We start from the raw sequence: 10,508 nt of genomic DNA on the forward strand, positions 1-10,508 counted from the left end.
CTGTTCAATTTGCCTCCAATGGTGGAGAGATCGGAACACAGAAGAGTCCACTGTAACAGGTGCACCAGGCACTCTGAAGATAAACATCACTTGCATCCACCAGGACTTGCACTCTGTATTTGCAAGTCCCACTGAGGGCTCTGGGAAATCTGTGGGTCCGGTTCTTTTTGATTCTTTTCAGCTTGTCGGGCCTGAAACTGTGGACAGGATCATCTGTAGCATGATTCCCAGGAACTTCCAACCCCAAAGTCAAATGTCAGTCACCATCAGTCCAATCATGAGGCCCAACTAAGACACATTCAAGCCAGAGGAGTTAGTCACATAGGCTAGTTTTGATGGACTCAGTTTGGTCACATTCATACCAAAACAGCTGCTAAAATATGGGCAATGCCACAAATATGTTCTCATAATATGTTCTCGGCCCCAAGACTCCCAGACTTCCTTCTTGATACTGTTCTATCCATTCCTCTTCGTTAAATAACGACGGACTTGTAAGCATCATAGGTTACAAGTGTCCAAAGAGGAAAATGAAGAAACTCACATAAAATTATGCAGTTGGAATAGTGCCCCTGGAGACCAGTTCTGAGTGAATAACCACCCAATCCTATGGGCTCGTAGCCCACAGGGACATGACTGGGGACATGATTGAGACATACACAATTATACAGGGGCTGGATAGAGAGATGCTCTTTTCCCTTTCACATAACACCAGAACCAGGGAACATCCACAAAAGTTGAGTGTTGGGAGAATTAGGACAGACAAAAGAAAGTATTTCTTTACCCAGCGTGTAATTAGTTTGTGGAACTCCTTGGCACAGGAAGTAGTGATGGTGTCTTGCCTAGATGCCTTTAAGAGGGGATTGGACAAACTTTTGGAGGAAAAGTTCATCACGAATTACAAGTCATGGTAGGTATGTGCAAGGTAGAGATAGGCTGCCTCTGACTGTCAGATGCAGGGGAGGGCACCAGGTTGTGCCTGTTGTCTAGTGTGTTCCCTGAAGCATTTGGTGGGCCACTGTGAGATGCAGGAAGCTGGACTATATGGGCCTTTGGCCTGATCTAGTGGGCTCTTCTTATGTTAGCGCTGGTGGAACTAGAGTTTCACCAACACAGCCTGCCTCACATAGGTCAGAAAATCAGTTCCAGCAGCACACAGAGTGCCAGTGTTGGGGTGGAGCCATCCCATACAAAGAGCCCTGGACCTGCCAATGGAATAGAATAGCAGGGTGGGCAGGAAAGGGCAGTGCTGGTGTGTGTGTGTGCATGCGTGCGTGCATGCTGACATCAGCTGAATCCTAACCATCTTCCCAGGCCTGATCCACCATCCTGAGTTAACGCAGACTTGCACCAGCGATTTCACTGGTGCAAGTCTGAGTAGCCTCCCCTGAAATGCAGAGGCTTACCACCAGGTAGGGGCAGGGTGACCAGATGTCATAACCGTAAAAAAGAGCAAGGCACTCCAAAATGTAGGACAGCCAAGAAAAATGTAGGGAATGACAAAAGCTAAAAACAATTGTATATGAATTTCATGTGGTTAATTAAAACACAATATTACTTATTAAATTTAAAACTATATTACATATAATTTATTAATTCCAAGAAGGCTATGCGCTGCATGCAGGGCCTCTCAAAGGGAAAAGGAGAACATTTAAGTTCTTTTCCAGGACACAAGAACTAAAAAAAGAGGACATGTCCTGGAAAAAGAGGACATCTGTCACCCTTGGTCGAGGAAGGAATGTTCCCTTACCCAGAGGAGACCTCCAAGACTGCCCCACCCCACAGACTGCTGTGGTAGCCTTTTTTGTGCCAGTGGAAGGTGGGGGGATAGATTATTGTACTATCAACTAGCACTGACTTTCCTGTTATTCTCTGACACTACAAGCAACTAGGAACCTTTCATGTCCTTATCTTCACCTATGTAATGTCCAGAGTAATGTAGCCATTGTTTTTACCTTTCAGCTGCTTCATGAAGGCCTCCAGGCAGGGATTTACAGCACAGCAATTCACGAATCCTGGCCTTCAGTGCAGCACAAAATGCCACGGGATTGTCAGACCACTCATTCATCCACCTGGTGGAGAGATATACTGTCAAGTCCTCCTCCATACAGTCCAAAATTCCTAGGTGCAGAAAAAAAGAAGGAAGGAAGTGGAAGAAAAGAGCAGGAATTCTAAAGGCTCAGAGTGGTGTAGCACAGAGGAGTGTATGCTCTCTGGTGAGTAGCCTTAGACATGCTCTATAGAATGGGATGGGGGCACAGGAAACTCAGCTACCTGGGCCTGTGGGACTCCCTTAGATATCACAGCAGAACTACACAGTGAGCCCTTGGTATCTGCAGGGGATTGTTCCAGAACCTGCTACAGATACCCAAATCCACAGATCCTGGCACCCCAAGGTAGGGCAGAGTCACATCAATGCAATAACTTACTCAGAGATTGCACTGGGGCTTTGTTGTACTCCCAGCACCTCTGAATGCCTCCCAGACGCAAGCGGAAGTTGCAGAAGCGAACCAGAAGTTCCTTCCGGTCACTTCCTGGAGGTATTCTGAGCAGTGGGGAGGCATCTGCAGTGGTTCAAATCTATGGATGACACATCTGTGGATAAGGAGGGCTCGCTGTACCTAACTGCAGAGCCCTTCCCAGCTATCTTCATCTTTCCCCTAAATCAGTCACATCAGACTGATGTTTCTAGTCTAGGGTGTGTACTACTTTCAGATAGTATGCTTTGCTGGATTTATTTTTCAGCAGTAACTGTGGAAGTCTTTCTTCCAGCCTCCCCTTAATGCAAACCTTTTAACCAATCTGTGAAATGGGCCAAAGTATGGGCTACAGAAGAGCACACAGACCTCATTTTGCCTTTCTGATATATCCATTGAGAGCATTATATGGCAAGGAGCAAAATCCCCACTTGGGATGAACTTTGGCCAAGTTAATCTGCCTTACATCATTCTGTAAGACTGGCCTCCAGAGAGCCAAGCCACAGCTGGGTCTCTGCAGCATGACTTGGTATCTCATTTCCTAGTAGTTTGCAGTCTCATCCTAACCGGGCTAAAGCTGCCCTCAAGAGCTGGTGTTGCCCAAGATCTGCTACTGCTGCTGGTTATCTCAAGGAGTGAAGGTAAAACAACTCTCTCCCTTACTCTCCAGCAAACAAGCTGGAGAAGTACTGCTAGACCCCACCACCAGGGAAACTCACCAGTTTAACCTGCAGAGGTCCTCCTTCCTCCCCTCTCCCACCAGCAGCTTCTCCAGCCACTGCAGCCTTGGTTCTCAGAAGTTTTTGGGTGTGCCAGCCACACACCAGTCTCCAGCAGTCTCTGTTCAGTTCATCAGCCAGCCAATTGGTCAGTTAGCTCACCCATCCTCTTTCCTCCAAGCTCCTTCCTTCTACACCCATAATCTCTCCTTCCTCCAGGTTCTGCTTTTATCCTGGAGAGCCTTGCTGCCTCCAAGTGGCTGCAGCTGTGCAGCACATGCCCTGGTATTAACTCCATGCTTCCCAGAACCGTCAAAGCAAGGGACCACTGTGGAGACCATACCCTATCCCTTCGAGGGATCTTGCACATTTCCATTAAAGGTCCCCAAAGGGCTCACAATCTTTAAAAAAAAATACAGGAGAGATACCTGTAGCAACCATTGGAAAAGATGCCATACTGGGCTGAAGAGCAACAGTTGCTCTCACCCTGATAAATATAAGAGGAGCACTACTTTAAAAGATGCCTCTCTGCCCATTTGTACCAGCTAACAGGGGTGAATTAGACCATACCCTGAATCGAGGAGACACATGGAGACAACTGTGGGTTCCACTCACCTCTCCAAGGTATCCCCAATATTCTAGAGAGAAACAAAAGAAAGAAAACTCAGCACCTGTCACAGCGCAAAGAAAATCTTTATGAGACAATGAAATCTGGCTAAGCAGCAAAAAATCTTTACCAGAGGCTGAAGATCAATTTTGCATGTGCTGCTTTCTGACCCATCTGCAGCTCAAGTATGTTTCCTGGGCTCCAGGAACAGAACCTTCTTAGGGGCAATGCCACACGGTGCAGCTCCCTCCCTGAGGACATCCATCAAACTCACTCCTTGTCTCACTCCGAGCATACAATGAAGACATTCCAGCAGAGCAGCTGGTGGCATTAGGGCAATCCTATATACATTTATAGGAATGGGCTATTTAGAAATGGGCTATGTCAGAATGCCAGATGCAAGGGAGGGCACCAGGATGAGGTCTCTTGTTATCTGGTGTGCTCCGTGGGGCATTTGGTGGGCTGCTGTGAGATACAGGAAGCTGGAGAAATACCTTAAGGAGGCCTCTGTGACTGCTGCCCCACCACAAGATGCAGTGCATGCCCCACTGGCATAGTTGCACTGGCATTGGAAAATTGGATACGATTGGATCCTTGTGGCCCAATCCTATCCAACTTTCCAGCACCGGTGCAACCACAATACAGCCCCCAGATAACGGAACAAACAAGGCCTCTGTGACTGCCTTCCCAACACAGGAAGCAGTGCATGCCCCAGTGGCACTGCTACACCAGCACTGGAAAACTGGATATCCTATCCAATTTTCCAGTGCTGGTGCAGTTGTGCCAGTGGGGTGTACACTGCATCCTGTGGTGGAGGGGCAGTCACTGGGGTCTTCTCAAGGTATGGGAACATGTGTTCTTTTACCAAGGGCTAATTGTGGCTATACTGGAGCTGGGAAGTTAGATAGGATTGTGCCCTTAAGAAGATGATATAACTTGCAAGTTGGGTTAGTATGCATTAAATGAATAAAATAACTAAAAACTTCAGTAGCAGAAACATAGATGTGCATCTACTGATCAAAGCAATACGAAGTGCTCCCCCATTAAGATGTGCGGTGGAGCATCTTCTCCTTGGCCCTAGTTGCCAGTTCTCCTGGAGAGATGCACACGAGCCTGTTTCTATCCCCTCTCCACCACAGACGCACTTCAGAGTAAAGCCTGATCTCAGCATGCCCATTCTTAACACAGATCAGGTTGGTTATTTCCTCTGCCCACAAATCAGACCTTGGTTGGCAACCTTCAGTCTCGAAATTCTATGCTTGGGATCATTAGGAAAGGTATTGAGAACAAAACAGCTAATATTATAATGCCATTGTACAAATTGATGGTAAGGCCACACTTGGAGTATTGTGTCCAGTTCTGGTTGCCGCATCTCAAAAAAGACATAGTGGAAATGGAAAAGGTGCAAAAGAGAGCGACTAAGATGATTACGGGGCTGGGGCACCTTCCTTACGAGGAAAGGCTACGGCGTTTGGGCCTCTTCAGCCTAGAAAAGAGACGCCTGAGGGGGGGACATGATTGAGACATACAAAATTATGCAGGGGATGGACAGAGTAGATAGGGAGATGCTCTTTACACTCTCACACAACACCAGAACCAGGGGACATCCACTAAAATTGAGTGTTGGGAGAGTTAGAACAGACAAGAGAAAATATTTCTTTACTCAGCGTGTGGTTGGTCTGTGGAACTCCTTGCCACAGGATGTGGTGACAGCATCTGGCCTGGACACCTTTAAAAGGGGATTGGACAAGTTTCTAGAGGAAAAATCCATTACGGGGTACAAGCCATGAGGTGTATGCGCAACCTCCTGATTTTAGAAATGGGCTATGTCAGAAGGCCAGATGCAGGGGAGGGCACCAGGATGAGATCTCTTGTTATCTGGTGTGCTTCCTGGGGCATTTGGTGGGCCGCTGTGAGATACAGGAAGCTGGACTAGATGGGCCTATGGCCTGATCCAGTGGGGCTGTTCTTATGTTCTTATGAAAGACTATGGTATAAGCCTACAGTACCTGGTATTCCCAGGCGGTCTCCCATCCAAGTACTAACCAGGCCTGACCCTGCTTAGCTTCCAAGATCAGACGAGATCGGGCATGTGCAGGGTAACAGTTGCTGGGAAATCAGACCTTGTGGCACAGTGAATGTGGGCATTTGATTCCTCCTCTGGCACAAGTTTCTTGTTCATAACTTCCAGCAACCACCCAAAGGCAGCAGATACATTCTGAAACTTGGATAAAGGCAACTTCGGGAGCAAGTGAGCGCAACTGTTGATTCCTGAACACAGAAGATAATTCCTGATGAATATAGTCATCCATTGTTTTACTTCCCTGAAATCTTCATGTATGGGAGACAACTAGCACATTCAGCCATTTGCAAGGGCAGACAAGGCCACTGACTTACCTGCATGGATGCACTGTCAAAGGAGAAGAGCTCCCTGAAAAGTCTGGCCTGGTGCTCGTCCCTTCTCCTTGAAATCTCCTTCTCCACCTCTTCCGTCTGGGCCAGCAGAAGCTTCTCTCGTTCCTCCAGAAACTGGTGCAGTTGTCTGAAGGCAGCAGCTGTCTTCTCCTTCTCTTCTTCCATTTGTCTCTGCAACAGGAACATGGAAGAGGAGAAAAAGCAGGTCAGTCTTGCAGTGTTTGGAGGCCAGTTAAGAGGACTCCACGGGGCACTTGGGCCTTTTGGAGCAGACTGTGGGCCCAATCCTATGCATGTCTACTCAGCAGTAAGTCCTATTATAGTCAATGGGGCTTACTCCTAGGTAAGTGTGGATAGGATTGCAGCCTGTATCAGCATTACAGCCCAATTCTGAGCTGCCTGGCACACAAGGCTGCAGCAACACCGAAATGGCTGCCACTGCGTCCTATGGACATTGGGCAGCCCCGGGCAAATCCCAATACCTCCTCAGGGGAAGAGGACATTTGTCCCCTTTCCCCAAGTAAGGGAAGCAGTCCTTCAAAGGGGCTTCTCAAATCTGTGCTGGCTGTTCAGCCGGTGCAGAGTAAAGGTCTCCTGTGTTGGGCTGAGAGGCCTGACGTGGGGCTATGGATTCAGCGGATCCCTCCTCCCTCCCACCCCACTCTCTCCCCTGCCACACCTTCTCCCCACCCTCCCCCATCCCAGAACATGTCCCCCATGCCCCCACTCACCTCTCCGCCACCTGGCACTTTCCTGGAGCTCTGGGCAGCGGTTGCCCATCTTCTGCCTGGCACTGGTTCATGCTGAGCCAGAACCTGCATTGGCTGGGTGGTAAGTGGTTTGCGACATAGCGCGCCAGCGGTGACCATTATATTGGATTGGGCCCTCAATCATCAGGGGAAGAGTTAAGGCCTTCAGAATCCGAAGATCAATTCATGAGCATTTCCTGGGTGAGATTAGGTCACCCCCAATTCCCCTGCACATGCCCAATCTTGTCTGATCTTGGAAGCTAAGCAGGGTCAGGCCTGGTTAGTACTTGGATGGGAGACCGCCTGGGAATACCGGGTGCTGTAGGCTTATACCATAGTCTTTCGAGACTGAAGGTTGCCAACCAAATTCCCAATAATGCACACAGCTGAGGACCAGAGTTTCCTCGTGGCTCTTGAGTCTTCTTCGTTTTACATTCAATTCCATATGTGTGTTCCATTTCCCAATATGAATAATTCTAGTAATACTTACAAGCAAGTCTTGGCCTTCCTGCTCATTCTTTGCTCTACATAGTAAAGTATTTTCTCTCTCCTTCCTCATTATTTCCAAGGAGCGACTGATCTGATTCTGGAGAGAAAACAGAAGTCCCCGTTGGATTGCTTTCTTCTCCTAAGCTCGTACCTTTGTTATTTTTTTCTTCTTCTGCGCTATCATTTAGTGGTGTCTTACTACACATTTCTCATTTTAAACTTGTATTAAATATTGGTTTTATATTAATTGTAAACAGCACTCTTTAGAACAGAAAGATATGGTAGAAGTTGAGTAGATAAGCAAGCAAATATCGGAAGTGAGAAACAGCACAGGAGATTAACAGATAATCTTGACTCTCCAGTTGTGTTTCAAAGAGTTTAGGGTCTCTGAAGTGCCTATAAGTTTTTAGCCTATTGAAGTGGATACTTTGCATGCATCGGTCTCCTGATCCAGGCTGGGTTTAGCCCTTTCCGCCATGGTTGAGGGAGGCCAGCCCAAGGCCCAAGAACGGGGGCATTCAGGGGGACACATTTGTACCCAGGCCAGGGACAAAAAGGGAACCCAATAAGTGGCCCCAGAAATTTCCTATCTCACTCAGATTCACTACCCCAGAAGCCCTTGCTGTGTGGTCTCCTTCGCTGCAGCACCAGCTCCAACTGAGTGTCTGGGGCACCATTGGGTCATGCGGTGGTGGCAGCAGCCACATGTGCCTGGCCAAGGTGGTCCTGCAGGCCACAGCTGAGGGTGGGAACTCCTCTCCACCATCAGATGCCACAATGACACCAACAAATTAGGAAGTGGTTGGTCTGTGTGGTTGGTCTGTGGAACTCCTTGCCACAGGATGTGGTGATGGTGTCTGGCCTGGATGCCTTTAAAAGGGGATTGGACAAGTTTCTGGAGGAAAAATCCATTACGGGTTACAAGCCATGATGTGCATGTGCAACATCCTGATTTTAGAAATGGGTTATGTCAGAATGCCAGATGCAGGGGAGGGCACCAGGATGAGGTCTCTTGTTATCTGGTGTGCTCCCTGGGGCATTTGGTGGGCCGCTGTGAGATACAGGAAGCTGGACTAGATGGGCCTATAGCCTGATCCAGTGGGGCTGTTCTTACGTTCTTATGAAGAAGAAAGAGGAATGTAAAGAATCAGATGAGTGTTGCCTTGTGTACAGAGAAGCCACCTCAAATTCATTCTACAGTGTGCTTCCAACAGGATTGGGCCCCAAGTAAGTCTGGTATACTTGGAAAAAAAAAATTGTGGCAATGCTGGGTTTATTCATCAGTATGCAAAATGTCTTCTCACAAATCAGCAGACCAGAAAAGAAAAAACTGGAAAGAACGAGAGGAAGTGTGTTTTACCTTTCGGTACAGCGATTGTCCTCAATAACTTTATCCAGATCTCCTGATCAGGGGCTGGAGCTGAGGCGAGAGTCCCTGCAGTATCCCTCCCTACCCCAGAAGACCCACCCCTCAGACGTGAACAGTCCTGTTCCAAAATATGCAATAGGGAATGTGGAGCCCCCACCTTGCATTCCTGGGCAGCTTCCTCCACAGACAACTTGCAGTCAGCTTGGTGCTCCTCAGATTTGTTGCTCACCATGTAGATGGTAGCTCCATCGTCCTGGCAGAAGAACTTCAGGGGCTCCTCGTGCTTCTCACAGATCACCTGCCCTGCCACATCCCCACTGAGCACTTCAGCAATCTTGACCCTATTGGCCAGTTTCCTGTTTGGCCTCAGCTTCTTCGACTGAACCCTCTCCCTGCACTGGGCACAGGCAGCTTCTGTCGGCAACTCTCCCCAGCGCTTGATGATGCAGGCGCGGCAGAAATGGTGTCCACAGTCCAGAATGACTGGATCTGTGAAATAATCCTGGCATATGGAGCAAGTCCCTTCATCCTGCAACCTCTTCCTGGAGTTCTTCTCAGCCATGGCTCTGACTCCACGATGCAGCAGACTGAGTTTTGTTTTGTCCTCCTGGCAGGAGACTAAACTGGGTGTTGCTCTTTCCCAAGTGCTGGAAAGGAGCCAATTGTGTAGGCAGGAAGTCAGCAGAAAGCCTGCTTTGGCCAGGAACAGAGAGGTCCTCCTGTAAGGTCCTTCCTTCGAGCTTGTGCTTGGAGGGGAACTTTGACTCTGAAGCGAGAACACTGGGGGGATTCTAGAAGATGAGCTCCTTTGTTCTCACCCCTGCTCTGCTCTTATTCCATGTATATAAATTGTGACCATGAGCCCTCAGAGGGGATATATGCTGTCTGCACATGCCCAGAAGTACTCTTTATGCTTACTCCCAAGACTGAACCCCACTATTGTGAATGGGTGCTGGGACTCTGCCCTTATTCAGATAAAACCTTCAAGGTGTATCCAAGTTATTAATGTGTATGGTGAGCCAAGCGAATCAAGTCAAATCTTGATCATAAGAACATAAGAACAGCCCAATGGATCAGGCCATAGGCCCATCTAGTCCAGCTTCACAGTGGCCCGCCAAATGCCTCAGGGAGCACACAAGACAACAAGAGACCCATATCCCAGTGCCATCCCTTACATCTGGCATCCTTATTGATAATTGCAGAGAGAGGCAAGTTCAGCATAGGCTGCCCACCAAAGGCTTGACAACTTAAGGTTTTCCCTCTGCCTCAAATCCCATCAGCCAAAGGCCACCTCCCAGTTTCCAGTGTTGATGTGATGGTTCAGAGTTTGCAGCCTGGGAATGTATATTGGCACATCAGCAGTTGTCCCAGTTCATGGTGGGGGCTCTGAGCAGGGAAACACCTCCTGGACAAAATACAAGACATCTGTACCTGTTGCTTGTGGCACTGAAAGGCAGTCCTTTAAGCACATGGCTGTTAATTGGGTGACAGTCTTTTGTGAAGGACTTTGTCCAAAGCTTTGTTGGGTCCAAATGCATAAGCTCTAGGACAGCGACATCAAACCTGTTTTTAGAGGCCCAAATAGCATTCATGATGCCTTTTGTGGACTGGAATCCTCAGCAGGAACCAGGACATCATTAAGCAGGAAATGATGCAGTTAAGATAATGGCCAGAAATAAGCACTTG

At 48.2% G+C, this 10,508-nt stretch overlaps 1 pseudogene; it reads right to left on the minus strand.

Annotated features, from left to right (window-relative positions):
• Window positions 1-5,797: 5,797 nt before the first annotated feature.
• LOC136643451 (5S ribosomal RNA) lies at window positions 5,798-5,914 on the minus strand (annotated as a pseudogene).
• Between the last annotated feature and the right edge of the window lie 4,594 nt (window positions 5,915-10,508).

The sequence above is a fragment of the Tiliqua scincoides genome, chromosome 2, assembly GCF_035046505.1.
Source record: "Tiliqua scincoides isolate rTilSci1 chromosome 2, rTilSci1.hap2, whole genome shotgun sequence".
Classification (NCBI taxonomy): Eukaryota; Metazoa; Chordata; class Lepidosauria; order Squamata; family Scincidae; genus Tiliqua; species Tiliqua scincoides.